Source organism: Myotis lucifugus, unplaced genomic scaffold (assembly GCF_000147115.1).
Source record: "Myotis lucifugus unplaced genomic scaffold, Myoluc2.0 scaffold_123, whole genome shotgun sequence".
NCBI classification, from domain to species: domain Eukaryota; kingdom Metazoa; phylum Chordata; class Mammalia; order Chiroptera; family Vespertilionidae; genus Myotis; species Myotis lucifugus.
This window is the reverse complement of record NW_005871171.1, coordinates 1,725,107-1,749,546: the sequence shown is the minus strand read 5'-3', so window position 1 is coordinate 1,749,546 and position 24,440 is coordinate 1,725,107. Positions and strand designations below refer to the sequence as shown.

The following is a 24,440-nucleotide window of genomic DNA, read 5'->3' as shown; positions in this document are numbered from 1 at the left end:
GGCCTGCTTTGAGTCTCACACCTTGAATTTCTGTTCTGAGCTGTTCTCCTTTCCCCCACGGAGCTGGGCTCTGCAGGGTGTCCTGGTCTTGGCTGGGATGGTTTGATCAGACTAGTGTTGGGAGTAGCTTGTAGGAGGGGAGGCTGGGCACTCCCTCTCCTCCCAATGCCCAGCCCTGCCTGGCTTGTTGGCACCTCCTCTCTGTCACCTGCAGGGACACAGATTTCTTGCCCTGGGCTGTTTCCCTTACCTCAGTCACTGCTGGTCGGATCAGAAGCAGCTGTTTTGCCAAGAAAGAGGGCACCTCCCCTGTGTTCAGGTGGGCAGGGCTGATCCTCTTCCCTGGTCCTACTGCCCAGTCCATTTTCTGCTCACCAGCACGAGTTCCCACAGATCCGCAGCCTCTTCAGTCTCCTCAGGTCCTGGGTTCTAGTAGGTCCAGGGCAGGGGAGGCCACACCCACCTCCCGGCCTTCAACGCGGGTCCTGCCCTGAGCCTGGCATGGAGTCGAGCAGCTGGGCTCTGGGGCAGCGGTGGCAGCTCAGTGGCGGTGGTGGTGGGTGAGTCCACAGCAGGGGCGAGAGTCCTGCTGTGTCAGTGGCAGTCACCTGTGTCTGGGCCAGGTGCTCTTGGAGGGGGGTGTCCTCGGAGGGTGCACGGGGTCTGGGATGTGTCCTGGGCCGGTGCAGGATCTAGGCCAGGGTGCGCGTGAGTTTGGGCACGAGTCCAGGTGGTGGTGAGGCTGGGCGCCTAGCTGCTGCCGCTCCTGCAGTCTCTCCCTAGGACCTTGTAAGACTTTCAAGATGGTGGGTCTCCAAGCTGGAGCTGTGTGTGGGGGAGTAGCTGCAGCACCCGGGTCATGAGAGCCCACACCTCCTGCCCCTGAGACTCCGGTGCCCGATCTGACACACACACTCACACACATGCAGATACACATGCACGCACGCACATCCACACTCACCCCTCACTCACATTCTCACCCTCACCCTGGCCCTGCTGGCCACCATGTTCTCAAGAGCAAATTTAACTTCAGTGAATTCAGGAAGTGAGTGTGCGATGCTTCCCTGAGTCTCTCATTCCCTGCTTTATCACAGTTTCTTCAAGCATCTTACCATGTCCAGAGTGATTCTGTTATTTTAACAAACGCGTCTTTTTATGCACGTGGCCCATAAGGCCAGTTGTTTCATAGAATTGCTCAAGGAAAACGTTACGTTGTAACTGTGGAGGGGAAAGTGGCCGTGGATGATGCCGGGGTGGTGGGCTGCACCGGGCACTTTCCCTAGGGCAGTGGTCGGCAAACTGCGGCTCGCGGAGCCACATGCGGCTCTTTGGCCCCTTGAGTGCGGCTCTTCCACAAAATACCGACTTCTGTGCATGGGCCAGGAAGTTTCAATTGCACTGTACGTGCGCGCCTGCACGTGGTATTTTGTGGAAGAGCCACACTCAAGGGGCCAAAGAGCCGCATGTGGCTCACGAGCCGCAGTTTGCCGACCACGGCCCTAGGGGATATCAGTGTTAATTCTGACCACACACAGTTTCCGTTTGAGCTGACTTTAGAAACTCCTTGCCATGTGAGATGCAAGTTTACTATATGTCTTCCCCTTGAAGTTTGAAAATGTATATTTTCAAGACCCTAAGAAATCCTACAATAAAAGAACCATGATTGACAGTTTAAATCAGAAGTTGGAAAACTATCTCTGTGAAGGGCTTGATAATAAATACTTTTGAGCCTGTGTCTCTGTCACAACAATCAACTGTGCAGTTGCAGCTCCATAGCAACCATAGACAATCCATAAATGAATGGACGCTCGCCCTGTACCAATAAGACGTTACTTATAAAAACAAGCAGCAGGCTGTATTTGACTTACAGGCAGTTTACTGACCCCTGGTTTACACTATTATGAAAAAGTTTATTTAATTATGGCCCTTCCCTCCTTTTTAAAAAAAAAAACAAAAAAAAACAACGCCTAAAACCTGTCATAGAGTCCTCGTTTCCTGAATTCAGGCAGTAAAGGCTTCCACCTTCCTGGGGCACTGAAGGTGGTGATATGGGCTGGGATTTTCTATGGCACCAAAACCAGTTATGTTGTGGGTGTTCTGGGCTGAATTATGTTCTCCCAATATTCCTATGTTGAAGTCCTAACCTCCAGTACCTCAGATGTGACAGTAGAGAGGTAGGGTCTTTGAAAGGTGATGAAGTTGAAAGGAGGCTGTTAGTGTGGGCCCTGGTCCAAGCTGACTGGTGTCCGTATCAGAAGAGCACATTTGGACACAAAAAAAGTCCAGGGATGTGCACGCTCAGAGAAAAACTCTGTGAAGGGGCAGCAGGAGGGCAGCCATCTGCAAGCCCAGGAGAGAGGCTCAAGGGAAATGAACCCACCAGCACCTTATTTTGAACTCCCAGCCTCCAGACTGTGAGAAAATCAGTGTCTTTTAAGCCACTGAGTCTGTGGTAAGTTATATGGCTGCTGAGCAAACTGATACAGTGGGTGATCATAACTCATCCACCCTAACTCATTGAGACCTTGAGCTTCGTTGCTCATCCTCAGGTACCTAATATCACAAGGATCTTCCCCAGCATTTTATGGGTGAAGTTATATGATCTGCTCTAATTGCATTTGCATATTTAGCATTTTCAGAGATCTTGAGACATATCAGCATCATTGTAGAACATGCTCCCACAATGCTCTCTTCCTTTCTTTAGTCTCCTTCCAAGTACTCTCCGTTCTGTTTCTGGTCCTGGGCTCTGGGTTTTCAAAGAGACTCACACGCCCTGTGTCGTTGGCTGCTCCTCACAGCAGGGAGTCGGTGTGCATGGGCGGTGGAATCGGATAACTCACTAGCTGTGTGTAACCTTCGATAAGGCATCGTCTTTCCCTGACTCAGTTTCCTCATCTTCAAGATGCGACGATACCTACATGCTTTGGGTTTGCAGGAGCTAGCGGCTCTGTAGTGCTGTGCTCGGACACTGGCTCAGGCTGGGCGCCCAGTACCTGGTAGCTTCCCTGGGCAGCCGGGAGCTATGTTTGCTTGTGTTTCTCCCGCGTGGTCTCAGCTGACATCAGCTGTGCAGTGTTGGTTAACACAGCTAAGGAATCAAAGGACTTAGCTAGTTGTTTACACGTGATGTGGACGCGGTGTGTCGTACAAGGCTTAACCCCTCCAGGAACCAGACGGCAGTTGTGGAGAGGTGGGTCAAAGAAGCAGAAAACCTCCTGAGTCATTGCAGGGCCCATATTCCCTGTGCAATCTTCTGTGAGTCACTTTCTCTCTCTCTCTCTCTCTGAGCCTCTTTATCTTACCTCTAAAGCGGAGGCTTGGACTACAACATGCCTTTACTATATTCCTTCTAAGCCCAGTGCTTTATCTACAAGTCGTGGGAATAAAAGGGATGACTGGGTGTGAGAGGTCTTCATTCTGATTTAGTACTACCCAAACCATTGCCCACCCCATGACTACACTTCATTAACATTAGATTTCAGTATTTAAATTTAATTTTGTTAACATTTTAATGTTTAATTTAAAATACCTAACGTAAAATTAGCTTCTTAGTAGCTTTAAGAGTTACTTTCCTCCTAAAAGGATACTGAAAAATATTGCCTATGACCTGACAATAAAACCCCTGACCTGCACCAGCCCTCACTGTAGCTGAGCTCGTTGAACACTAGTTTCTGTTTAAAATGGGCTTGTCCTGTGGCACCAGTAAGGAGAGAGCGGGCAACAGGCTGTGCCCCAGTCGTCCTGAGTTCTTTGTGTCTCCTCCACCATCTTTTGCCTCATGTCCACAGCCTCACCTAGGGAGAGCTGAGGGCCAAATGGGATGGGGCAGGGAGCAGGTGCACACATGTCTGCTGCTCTGCCCCTTCTTGTCCAGTGGGAGCAGGTGCACACACCTGTTCTGCCCCTTCTTGTCCAGTGGGAGCAGGTGCACACACCTGCTCTGCTCCCTTTTGTCCAATGGGAGCAGGTGCACACACCTGTTCTGCCCCTTCTTGTCCAATGGGAGCAGGTGCACACACCTGTTCTGCCCCTTCTTGTCCAATGGGAGCAGGTGCACACACCTGTTCTGCCCCTTCTTGTCCAGTGGGAGCAGGTGCATTCGTGTCTGGTGTTCTGCCCCTTATTGCCTAGTGGGCATTCGTGTCTGGTGTTCTGCCCCTTATTGCCTAGTGGGAACAGGTGCACACACCTGCTCTGCCCCTTCTTGCCTAGTGGGAGCAGGTGCACACACCTGTTCTGCCCCTTCTTGTCCAGTGGGAGCAGGTGCACACACCTGTTCTGCCCCTTCTTGTCCAGTGGGAGCAGGTGCACACACCTGCTCTGCTCCCTTTTGTCCAGTGGGAGCAGGTGCACACTCCTGCCTCCTCTCACCCAGTGCTGACACACAGTTGACAAGGGGGAAGTAAATGCTCTTCCAGACTTAGAAGACTCCTGGGGGAAAGCCGTTTCCTCTGCCTTTGTAGGGAGAACCACAAATACATATAAATTGAGTTCCTTAGGGTGCAGCACACTCAATTTCATCAGTATTCATGGCCTGCCTTTCATTCCCTCTGCGACTGACATCTTTCAGAACGGGATTCGGGAGTGCGACCCTGGTTTGAGTCATTCTGAAATGGGATTCTGACCGGATATTTCATTGATTTCTCCCACTTTGCTGGCCCTGGTTTTACTGACTGTAGATAACTTTTAGGCTTCAGAGTCTCCTCCTGCAGAGAGAAGTCGAGCACCGTGTGTTCAATGAAATGCATATGTGAGAAGCCAAGGTGGTATCAGATCTTTAGTTGTTAAGGAAAATAGCCTCCATTTCGCCTGCATTCTGCGGTAGCTCTATCCTAAATTTCCTCTAATTAGGTGAAGTCCTAAAACTGTGATTAAACTGTAGGCAGCCAGGGGAACATGGAATAAATCAGAAGTGCCGCTGACCTGAGCTTCCTCCTTCTCTCCTCTGTGTGCACAGAATGAAGGCACTCTGTCCCCTGTGTCACAGGCGTGGATGAGCAATCCCGGAGGAAGGATGTGTGAAAGGAAAAGATGACACTCGCCATGGCAAACAAAATCCGACTATTATCACCGTGAAAGCAGCGGAAGGCACGGGAACACTAACAAGTCCACGGTAAGTGGACGTCTCTGGAAACGCTGAACTTGGATGCGTCAGAAGGGGAAAGGGGCTTGTCATGTGTAAGTGTCAGTGTGCACTGACTTGTCAAGTGGGGTAGGATCTGCCGTCAAAGTGTTTGTGTTACTAGCAATGAGGAAGAAAATTAGTAAATACACTTAGTCCCTCCTCTCAAATAAAAGCTAAATGCCCCAAAGTTGAATAATACTTAAATTTTATAAAGGAGTTTTCTTCCCAAAGAGCAAAACAAACAAATGAACAAAACAATGTACTAACTATCCTGTGCATGGACCCGCTTCCTATATTTCCAATGTTTTATATACACGTTTGTACATTATTTTCTTTTGATTCGCAGTTGAACACTTGACCAGCTCAAGTCCAGTGGATAATTGAGCAAAGCCAGTGGTTGCTTGGCTCTGTGTTTTGTTCAAACTCTTACTGATTTAGGTACTTTGAGAAGCACTGGGGAATTTAGACTTAAGGAATGTAGGATCTTCTTAAATTACAGCAGATCCTCGAATAATGTCCTTTCATTCAACGCTGTTTCATTATAACCTTGGTAAGAAACAAAGTCGAGTCCTGGCAGGGCTGTGTGGAGCGTGCACGCTCTCCCCACATCTGTGTGGGTTTTCTGTGGGGACTCCAGTTCCTCCCACGCCCTAGACCTGTGCTCACGGCGTTAGCTGGGGTGTCTCCTTGTCCCGGTCTGAGTGTGGGTGAGTGAGGGCTGCACTGAAGGGGCGCCCTGTCCCTGGGGGTCCCGCCTGGTGCCCTGAGCTGCTGGGACAGGCTCCAGCCACCCATGATTCTGACCTGGAAAAAGTGGATTGGAAAAGAATTCTCTTGCTTTTAGTCGTCTTTCTGAAATGTAGGCGTAGCTCACACTTACTTCAGTGTGTAGTATTAGAAGTGTTTGGGTCTTTATTTAGAAGTTTGGTGATATTTCTGTGCCCAAAAATATTCCATAGGAACTAAACTCTTGCTTTTATCAATTAGCCGACGGGAAACTGGTTTCTTTACCACCATTTCCTGTAAAGTCAGTTTCCAAGAACCTATTGAGGACGTCAGGTGCAAATCCGATCTGTGAGCCCTGGCCCTGGCCATGCTCTCTAGCCTCACTCAGCCCCGGCTCACTCTCTCCTCCTTCCAGACCCTCCGTACCTCCCACCCCAGCCCTTCCCTCTTGCAGCTTCATGCACACACCCAGTGCAGTCTGGGCGCTCTCTCTGCCTTGCACCTCAACCTCTGCCATGGCCTGAAGCTCAGGCTGGGCTTCCTCTGGCTCCCTGCCAGCAAGGGCCTCTGTGAGGTATCACCCTCAATATCGCCTCTCCAGCATTTTCGTCAACGTGCCTGGGACAGCCGGTGTGTCCGCAGCAGGCAGCATTCGGAATTTTTCACCTGCGTCAGGCTGACGGCTGGTTATTCTAGGTGAGTGTCAGGGAGGACAGCGCCCTGAGGCTGAGGTGAGCCACTCAGGGACCCATCTCAGAGCCTCTTTCTTCATGGCAGGCTTTACTCCTGGGAGCTACTTCTTGCTGGCTCTTCAGTTCTTTTCACCTGCTTCCGACGGTTCTGAAAGTTTCCTGAGGCCGGGCTGGTGTTTGCCTTTTCACAGGGATATTCTGGGATCCTGGTCCAGCAACTGTTGTACATGACGTCCTGGGAAACACTGTGGGAGTGAAAGAACGAATGAAACAGACAGGCACGTGCCCTCAGGGGCAGAGGCATCATAGAGACACACAGGCACCTGCCCTCAGGGGCACAGGCATCATAGAGACACACACATGTGCCCTCAGGAGCACAGGCATCATAGAGACACACAGGCACCTGCCCTCAGGGGCACAGGCATCATAGAGACACACACATGTGTCCTCAGGGGCACAGGCATCATAGAGACACACAGGCACGTGCCCTCAGAGGCACAGGCATCGTAACTGAGGTAGGCGATCCCTTCACAGTGCCCCCTAGAGGTTCAGAAATAGAGCAAGAAGAGGTCACTCAAAAACTTAGAATCCTGCCCAACCAGGAGGTCGAGGTTTGATTCTCGGTCAGGGTACATGCCCGGGTTGTGGGTTCAATTCCCAGTAGGTGGCGTGGAGGAGGTAATCGATCAATGATTCTCTCTCATCATTGGTGTTTCTTTCTCCCTCTTCCTCTCTGAAATCAATAAAAATATATTTAAACAAAAAACAACTTAGACTCCTGAAGCCAGGAGCAATATTCTGAATACTAACAGCTGGTCAGTACAAACAAGGATCAATTTGAACAGGCGTCGGCCACGGTGTTGGGCAGTGTGTCCCCCTCAGTTGCTGGACCATGGGGACGGGGGGTGAGATGCAGGCATGGGCTCCGGGCAGCGACCAGCTGCCAACCAGTGTGGAGGGACTGTCAGTCTGTGTGCGTCTTTATTGAGCATCAGCCCCATCATAGTACCAGTCGGAAGCCCCGTGGGCCAGTTTTCCCGGAGCCTGTTCTCCGCCTGGGCTGCAGGATCCGACACCCTCAAACGTCACCCCTGCACCCCCGCTCTCACTTCACACCTGCACAGCCTCCCTTGCACCTGCTGGAGACAGCATCTCATCTCTCGCCAGCAGGCTGACAGGATTACACATGACCAGGAGCTGGGCTGAGGAAGGAGTGGGGAGTTGTTCCCAGCTTTTCACTGTTACGAGAAGGCGACTGCGGACAGTCGTGCACAGGTCTTTGTGTGGACCGCGCCTTCCTTTCTCCGGGACGGGAGGGGTGGCTGGATCACATGCTAGGTGCGTGCTGAACTTTAAAGAAGCTGCGCACTGTTTTCTAAAGCGGTCGCACCAGTTCCATCCCCACCTGCTCCGAACGAGAGTTCCCGCTTCCCCACGTTCTTGTCGATACTTGGCTCCATCAGCCTTTTTCTTTCTGCCCATCCCAGTGGGACGTGGAGGGATTCGTTGTGGTTACAACGCTGCGTATCTTTTCCTGCTCTTCCTTGCCATCTGTATGTCTTCTCAGTGAATTGTCTGATTCGACCTTTTGCACACTTTGGGGTGTTGTTTGTTTTCTTACTGCGTTTTGAGCGTTCTTTATTCTGGGCACAAGTCCTTTATCGGGTGTATGCTTTGCAAATATTTTCTCCCAGTCTCTAGCTTGTTTTTTCTTTTCCTTAACAGTATCTTTGGAAGAGCAGAAGTTTTTGATGTTTAATTTGTTTTAATTTGAATTATTACAGTGAGGGGCATTTAAAGATTTTGTCAGGCATAGGAATTTGTACGTTTAGACACCCACTCACATGGTATCAAGCATATTAAAATGTACATTTCCCTCGTTAAAATTATTTCTTACTCTTTCTATGTTTTTAAAGACCCTAAATTTTTGCTTTTAAAATTGTTTGTTGCAAGAAACTCATTTAGTTTATTATTGCCTACTAGAGGCCCAGTGCACAAGATTTGTGCACTGTGGTGGGGGAAGGTCACTCAGCCCGGCCCGTGCCCTCTTCAGTCCAGGACCCCTAGGGGGATGGCCGGCAGTCAGACATCCCTCTCGCAGTCCGGGGCTCTCAGACCTCTCACTCCTTACCGCCCGCCCACCTGCAGCAGAGGCGGGAGAAGCTCCTGCCACTGCCTGCTGTGCTCACCAGCCATAGCCCTGCTTCTGGCTGAGCAGTGCTCCTCCTGCACTGACCACCAGGGGGCAGCTCCTGTGTTGAGTTCTGCCCCCTGGTGGTCAGTGCACATCGTAGCGACCAGTCATTCTGTGGTTTGGTCGATTGGCATATTATGCTTTTATTATATAGCATCATGCATCCTCGATAATTCATGCCAAGTAAAAAAAATCTAACATAAAAATTATTTTAAAACAATGCAATTTGATGACTACAAGGACTTACCAACTAATGAAGTTGACAATGTGTTAACCTTTATAGGTACTAAATTAAATATTCATCACCTGAGATTGGGTAGTTTTCTTCTCATATTTAGAAGCAAGTACTTTCCCGTGTTTTTTAGTGCTAGAACAATTTTTTTAAGTCCCTGGAAAATGTGTAGTTTCTAAACCTGGGATAAAACAGTGTGGTTAAAGTACATTTCAGGGAAAATATAATAATAAATAAACTAAAAATAAAACAAGTAGTTTAAACAGCTCCCCAAGCACTTACTAGACCCCCATTGGTTCTGAGTAAAGAATTTGAAACAGGCTCATGGCGTCTGACAGGCATCTGGGCACTGACCGCTGAGGAGCTGGAGAGGCTCTGCTGGCACCTGAATCTCCTGCTGGAGTTTGATTATAACGAATAGACTCTCTTCTGGCTCTGAAGCCGCCCCAAATTATGACTATTATTTTAAATATTTTCTTATTTTTAAATTTCTTTTTTATTTCAAATTTAATGTCTGCATTTTGTAAAAATATTCAAATAAAAGTACTTTGTGATGTTAAAGTTAGCTCTTAAACATTTTATACAAACAAAAGATATGTGTCCTTTTATCTCCTTCAAAGCAAGGAGTTACTTTACAATCATCAAAGATGCATATGAATTCAGAAGAATCTAAATGTCAAATGAGTGCTGGCATCCAAATAAGTGCTCTTCCTACTGAAGTGGGAAGTCGGCTTGAAAACCATTAAAATGTTAAATGCTCACCATCACCACGCATCGGGAGGTGCTGAGCCATGCGTGACACATGAAACAGTGCCTAAGGGTGTGCAATATGCCCTTGTTCCTGGGCTTGTTTACCACAGAGTCCTTCTCCTTTCCAACTCACCAGGGCTTAGTGCTTCGCGCACACACCTGAGAATCTTACCTTGTTCTACGGATTTTCCAAGTCTGCCACCAGGGGGCAGCCCCCACACACTTTTATGTTCTGACTGAAATATTGAAAGTTTATTTTCCTTCAGCACATGTGTGTGAGGCTGGCATTTTCAAGCAGACTTTGGTAAAAAAAAAAAAACAACTTTTGATTGATGAAGGAAATAAATAATAAAAATAAGCCCTATGAATAGTCACATTTCCAAAATACAAGGCTGAGCCCAAGAATTAGCCAATCTGCCACGCCCCCCACCCCGGGCCTGCAATACTGGTTCCCAGACACATGGCCTCCCCGTCATCTCGACCCCCACGAGCTGACTTATGGGCTCATCTGATCACAGCTGTCGGTAAATCCAGTCCCTGTGCTTCCACGGCTCAAAACCCCTCTGATTTAAACGTGCCGGGTCTGCACTGTGGCCTTTCCTCTCAGGCCTGGTTGGCAGCCCGAGGTGCCCCGTGGCGAGGAGCAGGTATGGCCCTCCCCTGAAGGTCGCCCCCTGTGCCAGGGCAGACACCAACCACCCAGCACAGTTCTGTGTGGGACGCAGAGCCAGCCTGGCCGGCCTTCCGGACCCTGGCCCCAGGCAGCATTCCCAGCAACTGCGGCTAATGCCACGGGAAATGCTCTCACCCAGGCCTGGATGCGCATCCCACCGCCTCTGCCGCCTTCTGTGGTGACTCTCCTAATCCTGTACCCAAAACTCTGTTCTCTCACACTCTCTCTCTCTCTCTCTCTCTCTCTCTCTCTCTCTCTCTGTCTCTCCACACATTTAAAAAGTGTGTTTTAGACGCGCAGTAATGAAGGTCTCCCTTCTAGCCCTCAATCTCGCCTCCCCTATGCCACACCGAGCAGGTGCTGCCCTAGTTGGGAGGAGGGTGTCATTCCGTCCTGCATGGGCTGAGGCTCCGACGTGGCCGTCCCTTGTTTCACTAGTGGCGGCGTTGCCCTCTGCGGCTGGGCCGTGGGAATAAGCTCGTCCTGGAGTTGCCTTTGTGAGGTGCCCAGACTCAGCCGGTGCCCGCCCCCCTTCAGCCGAGGCTGGGGCGGTCTGAGCAGGTGCTGTGTGGACGGCTGCGGAACTACCTTCCAGCAGGTGTGTTTTTCCTTTAATGCTGAAAGTTTATTAAAATAATTAGCATAGTGTTTAGGTTAATTATATTTCATTATATTAACATATAAACTTAACAATTAATTGACTATCGGGGCAGTGGAGTGTGTCATTCAGTGTGACTCTGGAGTTAGACGGGTCGCACTCTGCTCCTCCATTCCTTCCTTTGCAGCGCGACTACCTAACCCTCCAGACTCTGAACGGAAGGCGACAGCAGTGCCCCCTCCTGTGCAGCACTCAGCGCAGACGGACTGTGCATCCCTGCGAGGTCAGAGCGAGCCGGGCGGTGGGTTCGCCTGGCACTGAAATAATACTAATAACATTACCCCTTTTTATAAATCCTCACCCAAAGATATGTTTATTGATTTTAGAGAAAGAGGAAGGGAGGGGAGGAGGGATAGAGGGAGTGGGGAGGGAGGGAGAGAGAGAGAGGAACATTGATTGGTTGCCTCCTATGCACCCCGACTGGGGCTCAGACATCAGACCTTTCGGTGTTTGGGGTCACGCTCCACCCGCGCCCCCGCCGGGGCTGTTGTGTTAAGTACTCCTGTTTCCGCTGCAGCTGCGTGCCAGGTGGGACAGACCAGGCCACGCGCGCCCTGGATGCCGCGCCCACGGAGGGGAGGTTAGGAGGCCGCCCGCAGAGGCCGCATCAGTGTTCAGCGGCGCTGGAGGCTGCTTCGCGAGTGGCCTGGGCGCTGTGCTGAGTGAAGAGAAAGCTGCTCCCTGAGCCGCTCCGCTCGGGAGGTGGGGGGGCTCCTCCGCCCGGGGCGGGGTCCGACGTGATGAGCAAGTTGACTGCGCCGCTCCTCGGGCTCTGTCCCCTGTTCAGCCCAAGTCCATCCGCGCCCGGGGCAGGCACTTGAGGCCCGTTCTTCAATGTCCTCCCGCCCAGCGCTGCGGAGTGAAAAGGCGCCGAGGGCTTCTCGGGAGAGGAGGCGACCGTGCAGAGTGAAGGCAGGAGCACTATGGACTCGCTGTCACGAGAGACTAACTTCCGGAGTCGCCGCTGTGCAGAACTGAAGGCCCAGGGCGTCTTCTGAAGCAGAAGGGTCTCCCCTGCCCATCGGCCCGGCACCGCCGCAGTGACAGACAAGGGCGTGGGGAAGGGAGGCCAAGGCGGAGGGCGCGGCACACGGAGGTAAGGCCGTTGTCCTCCACGTCCTGTGACCGACACGTCACGGTAACAGCAACAGGATGTGATGGTATTTTGCTGCTACTTAATTTGTGATTTAGAATCTTCATTCTTTGGCCTTGCCTCCTGAAATTAGCTTCAGAAATTAGTTTTCATCTAAGTACATTTTAAATTCATCCTTCATTTTCAAAAAGTTGCTTTTCTTTCAACTATGAATTGTTGGAATTTAAGGTAGTCAATATATGTCTTACATCAACTCGTCTGACATAAAAATAACTCAGCATCTGACAATTTGATAAGAAAACTGTACACTTGTTTAATATTTTTTATCAATGAAGTCAAGAATTTTTTCTTATATTTATTGGCCATATATATTCCTTATGAAAATTACCTATTCCCATCCTTCTTTTTCTATGTATTTGGTTATTACATGAATAACTTAAGAAAGAAATAATTGATTCAGAGGTGACAGACCAAAGTACAAGCAATCTGTCATAATACCTCAGCCCCAGCCACCAAGGACTCCACACAGCGCAGACTCACTGTCCGCTCCTGCCATGGCTGCCTGGTGGCTGGCGTTGTCTGGACGCGACTGGGCCTCAGCCTCGCGCTCCCTGCTGGCTGGTCCCCAGGGCATGAGGTCTGGTCAGCCCCTGGCAGGGGAGCGGGGCGGGGAGCAGGGTCCTTGCGGTCCGGGCGGATCCCGGAGGCCGGCAGGTGGCGCTGTCGCACAGCCGTCCTCGCAGACCCAGCTCGGGTTTAGGGGTGCAGCTCAGCTGGGGGGCAGCTTTAAGAGAAGGACCTGCAGACATAGCTCCTCCGCGGGTCGGGCCCCAGACACTCCTTCGCCTCGGTGTCCTGCACTTTGGGCAAATGTAGGCTGGGCTGATGGGGAAATAAGTGACGCGCGATTCGCTTTGCCAAAGTATGGTTTCTCTGAGCACCGTGCTCTAGCGCAGGGGAGGCCTTCCCGAAGTTGCATATCTTCTCAGAAAAAAACATTAAGTTGAAGTTAGACTGAATCATATTTAAATATGGTTATTAAAACATTTGTGATACCAAAATCTGTGAGAGAATAACAACAGTGCTTATTTATGAATGCAACAAATAACAAGATCTAGTGTACCATCACTTCAAAGCAGCCGGGAGTAGAAACTTTTGCGATATTGACAGCCAGTGTGGTGTGATACATCGACATACTTGTTAATATTCTCCTAAATGCATTTAAAACACTTTTTTGTTTTTTAGTTTTTGGCTCTGCCTGAATCTCAGCTCTCCGTGTATCAGCAGCCAGCATCCTTTTCCGTTTCCAAATAACTTCCCTGCTGGAAAACCTCACAGGGTGTATTTCCCCAGGACAAACCCAGTGCGCTTCATGCGACGTTGCCAATGACCCCCCCCCCCCCCCCCCAGGGCATAATGCAGGGCCAGGTCTCCTGTAGAACCTGCAACTCACGCAGGAACACTCGGGCCTCGGCTGTGTTATGATTGACATTCGGTGCCACTCAGGTAGTCACAGCCTGTGCTGAACACTCACAATGTGGCCGAATGTTCTGCGCCCCGAGGCCGGCAGGGATGCCAGGGCCGGCGTTTCACAGGCGGGAGCCCATCCGTGGGGCAGCACATGACCTACGAGTAAAGCGTTTCCTGAACACGGCTTTCTAGGTCATAGACCGGGACACAGCCTGTGTATCTGGAGAGCCAGGAGTGTGGGAACCTGAAATCCTGACGTAACCCAAGGTCACAGGCCCTCCTGCCCATGCTCTCCTCTGGGCCCTGACTGGAGCCTCGGGGTGGGGTGGGGTGGGGAGAGAGGCGAGGTCCAGGCAGCCACTGGGTGTGTCTGGGCTGTGCTCACAAACGCTTCCTCCCTGTTTCCAGGCCCCTGGCAGGTTGGACCCTGGCGGGTGAGGTCTACTCCCTGCCTGGCTGACTCAGCGAGAGCTCCAGTGGGCAGTGAGGGCGGGGAGGGAGAGCGGCCCACCGTCCCTGCCATTCCCTCCCCCTCCCTCCGCACTGGTGACTCTGGCATCGCAGTGTCCTCAGGGCCCTGCATTGGGAAACCCCTCGCCCCTGCTTACCCCGGTGTCTGCTCCTGCAGCTCCTCGGCCCGGCCGGCCCGCCTGTCTTTTTCCAAAAGCCTTGACTTTCTCGAGTCCTGTCAGGTAAACCTGGGGCCACAACACTCACCCACACGCACCGAGAGGCCTTTGACAGGGTCTCTCAGTGCGAGGGCTGCTTTACTCGGCATTTGTCCATGGTCCTTTCCTGTTCAGGTGACGCTAATTCAGAAAGAGAAAGCTTGGACCTGGGACGTACTCACCTGGATTTGAGTCCTTCATCTACCAGATGTCAGGTCAGTGACCTCGGGGACAATTCCTGAACCTCCTGAGCCCGAGTTTCCTTGCGTGTTGAAGTGCCTGTGTACTGGGCTGCATATCTGGCACTTTGGCCAGATGGGTCATGCTGTGCTGTCTGTTCCTAAAACACATAGATAGGAAGGTACTGACATCAGGCCAGGCCTTGAAATATGGTCTCATGGCCCCTTCCCAGCACACAGGCCTTTTTCAGAAGGCCTGGAAGTCTCATTCCAAATTAGGGAGACAAAGGACTGGAAAGGTATAAATAAAGAGAGTTTCCTTCATATTGGGGGGCCCAGAATTTGAAAGACACATTTTTCTCTGGGCCTCCACAAAATTTAATAATAAAATGTAACTCCTGCAGTCAGCACTGCAGTTCAGCCTCTGCTTCGGCAGGGTGCTGTAACTGTAGTCAGCTGGCCAGCTTAATAAAGGCTCTTAAATTTAAATTCTGAGTCAGTGGTCTATCTCGCTGAGTGAACCCATAACACCTGCTCCCGAGGGTTGTGGCGAGGAAGGCACCTGGCCATGGGCGGAAGGGAGAAAGCAGGCATCTGTGAGGCCTCTCAGGTGGAGAGGGGGCAGGTTCGCTTGGCCATGCCCCCAGCACCCGTGGGCCCACACCCCTTCTGAAGCCTTCCCTGGCTTCCCCTGTTCAGGAGCTCCTGCAGGGCAAGCTCCTTGGCCCACTTTCATCCCAACCTCTCTTCCTGCATCCGCACCTGCAGGCTCTGCTCTGTGTGCTCTGCATGGACACCCCACTCACCACTTCTTGACTTAAGGGGCCTCTTTCCTCTGCTTCCCACGTGTGGGCAGCACCGGGTACTGCTGCCAGGTGCATGCTGGGAACAGGCACCGTGGTCCTGGCCTGCCAGCATCCAGTCCCCCCGCTGCCCTCGGGCTGAGGTGCAGCCGCTCCCCCAGCCTCATGTGCTGTCCCCGGGGACCTGGGACTCGGGTCTGGCCAGGTCGAGCCTGTGAAGGCCACAGAAGGCCTCCTGCTGGGATTATTGGGGGAGAGAATCCCTCTTCACAGGGGCTGTTGAACTAGCTCCACTCTTCACAGGGGCTGTTGACCTGCTAGTGGCCCTCTGGCTCCGGTAGAAAGAAAAGTGACCTCAACAGTGAGGATGGAAAACTGAGACAAGGGAGACAGCGGGGCACAGGTGCCAGGAGCAGGTGCAGGGCCTCTCGCCGTCCGCCGGTCAGCTCCAGGGCCTGTGCTGTACCTGGTCCTCGTGATTGCCTGGGTCAGGGTGATCCTGCGTCTGCTCCCCAAGAGGAATGGCGTTTGTTGTCAGGAAATCTGATCCACTTGAGGAAAGGATGGCGTTCTTGTTGGCATTGCTGGGTCTGAGGGTCCTGAGGTAGGAGACCCATGTGAGCAATGGAAGCCCCGGGGTAACTGGCTGAAGCAGTAGGGTGTTTAGCGGCTCTGGTGGCTGAGAAGGTCAGAGTCTCATTCAGGTGCGGTTCGATCAAGGGGCTAACACAACTCTCCAGTCTCTGTGCTCCTGCATGTGGCTTTTTGTCACGTCTTCTTCCTTTACAGCAGCACGCAGTGTAGTCCTCATGCCGGTGCCTTCCGTGTGCAGAGAGAATCCAGCAGTATCCTGAGGCTGCAGCGATGGACATCCCTGGTTCGCTCGCGTGCTCCCTGTTCATGCCATGCTTTCCCTTGGAGTGGGGGCTGGGTCCGCACGTGGCTGAGTAGGGGTGGGTGATGTTTAAACTAGAGATCTTCACACCGAGGAGGAGGATGGCTGCTGGTGGCACTGCCCCATCCCAGCTAAGGAAGGAGGTGGCTTTGTCTCTGTCTGACAGACGACAAACCAGGGCCTTGGAGAGTCACAGCGTTTCTCCGGGGCCACGGGAGGGGCAGCGCTAGAGTGTTCCCCAGGTTGCTAGTCCCGCCTCAGACCTGAGCTACCCTCCTGCCTCAGTCAGCATGGCCGCACTCTGAGCCTTGGTCCTGGGGCGGGGGGCGGACTTGGAAGTGCTCTCCAGGCTTCATCGCCATCCCTGCTCCCCACGCATCGCCATCCCTGCTCCAGGGTGGCCTGGCCTCTGCCGTGTCTCCGGGTGCTGGGACCTCGCCAGGCCAGCTGGTCCTGTCCACCGGCCCACGCGGCCCACCTTCCAGCGGGGGCAGCAGGCCCCGACTCCTTTCCGATTCCCTTTCCCCACTTTCTGCATTTTCCATTCAAAACGTCCTTGTCCCGTGCCGCCCTCCATCACTGCCCTGCTGTCTGTTGGCTCAGATGGTCCCCGAAGCTGTGGGTTGTTTACTTTTCAGTAAGGACCTCGAGAGCGTGTCCAGAGGCGGGACTCAGCGAGCGGTGCCTGTGGGGGAGGGGCGGGGGGGCGCCCTGGCCCGCTGGGAGGGCAGTGGTCTTTGCCTGCAGGGGCGCCCTGTTTGCATAACTGACTCTTCCCCCAGAAATGCAGGTTCGCCCCCTCAAGGGGCACTTTTCAGGTTTGCCTCGTAAGCTTGATGGGGGTCAGCAGGCGTGGGCCCGCTGGGGTAATCGGGTCTTATGGGCACTCAGCCACGCCGTCACGACTGTTGTCTCAGCCTGCCCTCCCACTCCCTGACGGAGCTGTGTCGTCACAGCCAAGAGCACGTGGCCCACGAAGCCTGGTGTGTTACTGTCGCCCCTTAGGTCACTGAGCTCCAGACATCCTCCCCTGGACCCCTCACTCTCTCCCCACACGGCCAGGAGTAGAAGCCGTGTAGCCTGGGCAGCAACAAATCCAGTGCCTGGTGCTGGAAAGGAAACCAGCCTCCCGCCGTCCAGGCTCCGGAAAGCAGCCGCGGGCACTCTCGGCCGCTCGCCTCCCGCTGGGCCCTGGCTACACGGCTAAGTGAGCCCGGCATTGTGCCCGACCAGGCCTGAGTCCTTCAGGCTGTTCGGCTGGGCTGCCCATCACGGTCCCACCCTCTGGGCCCTGGGGTGGCTCCTGCTGCGGACCCGGCCGACCAGCACACATGGCCTCGCCCTGGCCGCGTGCTGACATGGTTACCGAGCGCTCCTGGCCACGAGTTAACATGCTGAGCTGGCGGGCTGAGGGCTCTATTCTCTGACGAGCAGGCTGTTGGGACAGGCACCGAGGGCACGTTTGGTGTGGCTCTGCCCTGTGAGAGCGCAGCTGTGAGAGAGCACGCCGGAGGAGATGAGTGCCATGCGAGGGAAGCCAGTGTCCTCAGGCCCCTCTGCCCCTGCCGGGCCCCATGCTGCTCCTAGACACCAATACGGTCCGTGTTGTTGACATTAGAATCGTGTTTCTGCCATTTGCAAGCAAAGAGCTTTGACAAAGACACAGCCTCTCCTCAAGAAATGAAAGCTGGAGCTGCCTTCAATCCAGCAGTTCCACTTCTGGGAAGATGTCCAAAGAAACCAGCAGCCGTTTGAAAGAATGTACGCACCCCATGTTCATCGCAGCGCTACTTACAGGCGCCAAGCTATGGAAGCAGCTGGAGCGCCCTCAGTAGATGAGTGGACCAAAAGCTGTGGTACTTTACACCGTGGAATACTACTTTGCAATAAAAAGAATGGACTCATACCATTTGGACGGCATGGATGGTCCTAGAGGGTGTTATGCTAAGTGAAATAAGTCAGACAGAGAAAGGAAGACACCATGTGATTTTACTTATATGTGGAACCTAGAATATATATATAAATAAACAAACAAAATAGAAACAGACTCACAGACACAGAGACAGACTGATGGTTGCGGGAGGGGAGAGGTGGGGCTGAGTGTAAAGGTGAAGGATTGAGAAGTTCAGATCGGCGGTCACAGGATCGTCGTGGGGACGGAAGGCGCAGCGTGGGGAAGTCAGTCACGTGGTAGCTGCGTGTGGTGCAGGTGCAGGAGGTATCGGGAGGAGCACTTTGTGAAGTATGTGATTGTCGAACCACTGAGCTGTCCACCTGAAACTAGTACCAATAATATTGAATGTGAACTTTAATTGAAAAATTAAAAAGCAAACAAACAACATAAAAAGCACACATGGCCTCTGTGCGCCTGGCAGTGCACAGTTCCTCAGGCTGCTGGCCTCGCGGCGCCCTTCCCGTTCCTGCCGCTTCCACACGCTCCCAGTGCCCGGAGGTGCCCCTGGGGCACAGCTGTGAGGAAGGCGGCCCTGGTCCTGCCCCAGGGACTCGCAGGGGTGTCATAAGACCTCTCGTACTTCTTTCCATTCCCCTGGAGTTTGGGGTTCTGAACCCCCAGAATCACCTTTCCCTGGGCCTTGCCCTCCTTTGTTGGTGTCCTTGTTCCCAGCCATTCACATGAACTTGGCTTTTTGTCTTTCTTGACCTATTTTGTTTGTGCCCAACGCCACCCAATACCAAGTGCTAACCTCACTGTTCTGCCTTTATTCTTGGCCTCTGGGCACCCCAGTGTCTGCCTCTCTCCAGGCTCTGAATCTAACCAGTCACTCACTCTCTTAACCTCGCTATGCCTCAGTTTCCCCATCTGTAAAATAGAGGTAATAATAATAACACCTATTTCACAGGGCATGCTGAGGATTAAATGCTAACTGGGCGCTTCATAACAGGAAATCAATATAGAATAGCTGCAGTTATTGTCTGATAAATAAACAGATTTAAATGTACAGTCACATTTTTAACATCCTCACCCAAGATGTTTATTGATGTTTAGAGAGAGAGGGAGAGGGGGAGAGAGAAACATCAATCGGTTGCCTCCCGTACATGCCCCAACCAGGGGCAACCTTTTCATTTACAGGACCACACTGAAAACCAACTGAGCCACCCAGCCGGGCTACAGTCACATTTTTATCCTTAGTATTAAGAAAATGATATTTAAAGGATCTTCTAGATTATAAAGCTTATACATTTTTAAAATTGTTCAGGGTTCTATTGTACAGAAATCTCATGGGGGAAAATGTATTTGCAGTGGATTTCCTATTTGACTTTTTTTTTTTATTCTTTTAAATCCTATTTGACTTTTTAAAAAAGAATTCAGAAGAAAACATTCCTATAAATAGACTTGTCTGTGATTCTAGGTAGAATTAAAAGGTGCAGAGACCTGTGTGTGTGTGTGTGTGTGTGTGTGTGTGTGTGTTCGTGTGTGGAAGGGAGAGAATGCTGCACTGGATTTAATAAATAGGCCACATTTAAACTTGTGAAGTCTGACCGTGTCCATAAGCCTTTTCTTTTCAGGCCGGACTGCATTAGGTGCATATTTAAGGTTCCTACACATGGAAACCTGTCCAGCCTGTTTCTCCTCTCTGTGCAGAGCCCTGTGAGCTACTTGAATAGAGCCGATACCTGATAGTCTCCGGGCCAAGCAGGGATGGCAGGGAGGGGCTGCCTCTCCGCTTACTGGGGAGGAAGGCTCCCTTTCTGCTTGAAATTCCCCGTCGCTGGGCCCTTCGCCTTGCCAGGACGGGACCCTGCAGGACGCTGGGCCATGTGGCATCTGTTTATTTACCATGAAATGAGTTACTTGCTGAGTGGACATAACTGCCCGCTAGGCCAGCTTTGAAATGGGGACGTTGGGTGGGCTGACGGGTGAGGAGCGCCCCCACTCAGGGCTGACACAGCGTCCTTGCTCGGGAGTGCCCAGTGTCTGTGTGCCAGGGAGGCCCGTCCAGGCTACACCGCGGAGGCCTTGGTGGCCGAGCAGTTCATGCTCACACAGTGGAGCAGACCTTCCCTGGCCCCTGGCCTTCACGGGGAGACACACACGGGGTCATCAGGAGAATCCGCGCTTCCGGCTGCTCCTGCGTGTCCCTGGGCGTCCCCCGAGGCCCGGGTGCTGTGCTCCCTGGCGTCCTGTGCTTGAGTGGCAGGACCAGAGTCCAGAGCTCCAGTGCTGTACCCCGTGAACAAAGCCGGCCCTCCCCCCCCCCCCCCCCCCCACAGGGATTTTAATGGTCCCCCTTTTTTTTTGTGCTGCTTGTTGTGCGCCAAAATAATACTACAATGAGGGCCCAGCGAGGTCGTCGGTGGTCCTCGCTGCTGAAGCCAACACCCTCCCTACCTTCATGCCGTGGGATGTATAATCTGGGTTGCTCATCTGCATATTAGATGTCTAGGAGGCCTGGCGCTGATAGGGACATTCACGTTGTACATCTTAAGTTTGATAATTCAATTTATTGGTACGTCTATGAATTGGGCCCTTCCTCTGTGTAGGATGTTGTGCGAGCCTCCGGGACACAGGTCATACACCCAACCTTGGCAAACCTCCAGGCTCATGGGAAGGGGATTGTTAACGATCTAAGAATCGGAGAAGGCACCAACTCCCCGGCTTCCCAAGGAACAGGCCTTAGCGATGCGGGCACCGGGGAGGGAAGCTCCGGCTCGCCCAGGACCGCAGGCTCCGGGTGCCCTCTGGGGAATGTCCTGCTTGAGCCCAATCTGCACTGGCTTCCTCCTTGGGCTGGCAGCGAGGCAACAAGCTTTCCCAGAAGCCCCGCCCCCTTGGGCCCAATCACCGGGACTGGAGTGCCCTTTCCTACACACGCAGGTGGGGAGGGCACTGGGATTACTGTGAGTGGCTTAGGCTAATCGTGGGTAGAATGGATGCTGGCAATCGCCCCTGACCACAGCGATTGGACAGACGTGAGAAATGGGACATTCGCTGCAGTGTGGCCCGTGCTCTGCGGGTGTCTGTGAGCCTCCGGAAGATGGCTACCATGGCCTCCCATGTCCCATCCTGTACTGATGGGGAACTTCCCTTTGCTCAGCGGGAGCTTTTCTGACGTCTGTGTGGGTTCTAGGGAGAGGCTCTGTGCTCTTACTCTGGGCAATGCTCTCTCCTCCCCAGGGTACTGGGAGGTGCCCTAGGAGATTATGGGAAACAACAACAACAAACATGGTGCGAGTTTTTATTTATTTTTTTTTAAATATATTTTATTGATTTTTTACAGAGAGGAAGGGAGAGGGATAGAGAGCTAGAAACATCGATGAGAGAGAGAGAAACATCGATCAGCTGCCTCTTGCACACCCCCTACTGGGAATGTGCCCGCAACCAAGGCACATGCCCCTGACCGGAATCGAACCCCGGACCCCTCAGTCCGCAGGCCGACACTCTATCCACTGAGCCAAACCGGCTAGGGCATGGTGGGAGTTTTTAGAAAGAAAAGCAAATCTGTATTCCGAAAAAGAATATAAAATCCATGGACTCTATGAGATGAAACAGGTGAATTCAGTTTCTGGTCGCTACAGTTGCTCTGGGACCTGCCCCTGACCCCGGTGAGGCATGGCGTTTACTTGGGTGGAACAGTTGAAGGGGGCCGTCTCCATACGTGTTCTCTGTTCTGGGCGGAAGTTAAATTAATCTGGATGCTCTCCTTCCCCCAGAAGTGCATTTCAGTGATCGTGGGCTTTTGAAAATCCTTCTCCAGCTTGCACAGAACCTGATGTTTATGGTAGTTGTACCTTATCATGTAAATATAATGCTTGCATTTTATGTATTTCTTTGCAAATATCTTAAGTTGGTTACTTTAATTCTTCGTCCTCTCTGAACCTGTCTAGTAGTACGTATGGAAAACGGCACCTCACCTGGGAGTAAAGAATGCCAGTGACGGTTGCATCCTCGTCTCTCTTGCAGTTCACCAGTTAACAGACGCAACTGTTCTGTTTTAGAAAGAGAAACAGAGAACAAATCCTCAAGGCAAACGAGTGCGTCTCATCCTGCTCCCAGCATGCCTTGAAGTCGAACAGGCACAGCTGGTTTTGGAATGTCCTACAGCACTTGGAGAGGGCTTTGGGGGACTAAGCCACTTAGGAGGACAAATATGGCTCAATCATCCCTGCTGCTGTCCACCGGCTTGAATCAGGTCACATTAAAATTAAGTCAGTGCTGCTCCAGAGACCTTACCCGTCGCCTTCCTTCTCAGCCCGCAGTGCCCCAACGCTTAGAAATACCTCACACGTAAGCCATCTGGAGGTCTTCCTGGCCTCAAGCATGTTACCCCAGTGTGTTTGGTTTTCGTCCGGTGATTGGCTCGAATCCAATACCAGTCGCATTTCTCTACTCCCTTCTTCTTGGAAAATGCTTCTAGACCAGTGGTTCCCAACCTTTTTGGGCCATGCCCCCCCCCCAAGCATCTCTAAAATCCTGATGCCCCCCCCCCCCCGTGACATATAATTCTTATTATTCAAAAAGTGAACTCCTATTCATGTGGAGGAAGCCTAAAAGGCCATTCACTTGATCTAAACAAGCTTCCAAAGAACATGGCATCCATGAAAGAGAAAATTAAAGAATGAAAGGACACTTGAAGTACTGAGGAGGAAATCACTAAGAAATTATTTTTAAAATAATAACATGAAGTGATATGAAAAATAGCAAATAAAGTTTCAAAACATAATAGAGAGCTGAAATGCATAAATATGTCACAATATATATTTACATACTATATATGAGTCCCTCAAAGCCATAAGAAATGCAAAAAGTCACTGTTAATAACTCATTCTCGAATTGCCCCCCTTAAAATTCAAATTGCCTCCCTGTGGGGCGTGTGCCCACGTTGGGAACCACTGTTCTAGACCAGAGTCTGTTCTAAGCTTTATTGTTCTGGGCTCCCAATAAATTTCAAGCTCTCTTTTAAATTGCATCTTTTTTTGTTTTTAATGAGTAAAGTCCCTCCATTGGTAGGGCCGTGGGTAGTTTAACTTGTCCATGTAAACGTAAACTCACTTAACAGGCTCAGTGGGTGCCCACTGAGAGCCATTCGCCCTGCTAAGCCATGGAGATACACTGGTGACAAGACAGTGGCCCCTGTGCTCATGGAGGTTATGGTCTGGTGGCAAAATCAGGCCTTAAGCAGGCAATTTCCAATGTGATGCGTGTCCAGAGGGAAAGACTGAGTTGCTGTGAGGGAGTGCTCACCTGCTCCGGGAGATCAGAGTCCAACCTAAGGCTGAAAAGATAAGTGGGAGTTCATTGGGTGAGATCAGGAGGTGGAAGAGTGTTCAGGACTGAAGGAACAGCACATGTGAAGAGCCTGAGGCTAAGAGTTAGAACCCAGAAGGCCAGCATTGCCTTCTGTAATGAGGCAAAACATGGAAGAGAAACACAGACAGAAACCTCAAGGGTTAGTCAGAGTGACAGAGTAATCCTGCAATTTGGATCTCATAATTTGGATTATTTACTGATATAACCATCATTACCCTAAACAAGTTGGAACTTCAGCCAAGTTGAGTGAATATAGAAATGAGGCCACTGGGATTCCTGTTTGAGCCGTTTCCTTGACTTGAAGGGCACTGGAGCGGATGGAGCTGAAGTGCCCGGCCTCACGGGGGACTCGCCCAGGTTTCTCAGCAGATTAAAACCTGAAGCTTTGCGCCACACCCACACCCACGGAAGCTGGGCCACACGCCACCGGTCTTCCAAACTGTGGGGCGTGTGGTGAGTGACATACCAAATACGCACCCACGTGGCAACGGATGACAAGCAATGTCACTTGCTGCTCAGCGATGTGTGGGACTTGGGGGCTGCCCAGGTGGGAACAATCCAGGGGTCACTGGATTAGGGCTCTTCCCTGAAGGCTCCTTTGTTCCAATTTTTTTTCTTCCTTTAAATCCAACTTTACTATATACCTTGGGTGACTTCTCTAGAAGTGCTTGAATTCTGATTTCATTGCATCAGTTTTTCCTGCTATTTCTTCGTGCTTTTTAAATAACCTTTTCACACAAACAGCATGATGTGTACGTCGGGAAGACAGAGGGTGCCTGGGGGGCTGTACAGGACACGCCCGGCATCTTGCTGGCCTTTGGGAAGGGGCGGTGCAGGGCTGCGGTTCACTCACAGAGCCTTTGCTGCAGCTTCCACGCAAGGACTCTCCATGGAGCCATCAGCTAGTGCTCCCCCGGTGGAGCCAGGCTGGATTGGAGCCCATGCCCTGCCTGGGCCGGTGTCCTGGGCAGCAAACAGCTAGGACAACCTTACAGGACAGCAGAGGCCATGT

At 51.8% G+C, this 24,440-nt stretch overlaps 1 protein-coding gene across 7 annotated transcripts in view; it reads left to right on the top strand.

Moving 5' to 3' along the window:
• Positions 1-4,960: 4,960 nt before the first annotated feature.
• FRMD4B (FERM domain containing 4B) overlaps positions 4,961-24,440 on the top strand; it is a 201,790-nt gene continuing 182,310 nt past the window's right edge. For all 7 annotated transcript variants that reach the window (XM_023758100.1, XM_023758098.1, XM_023758097.1 and 4 more), the window contains exon 1: positions 4,961-5,113. The gene's annotated coding sequence lies outside the window, so the exon portion shown is untranslated. The remainder of the gene's footprint in view (positions 5,114-24,440) is intronic.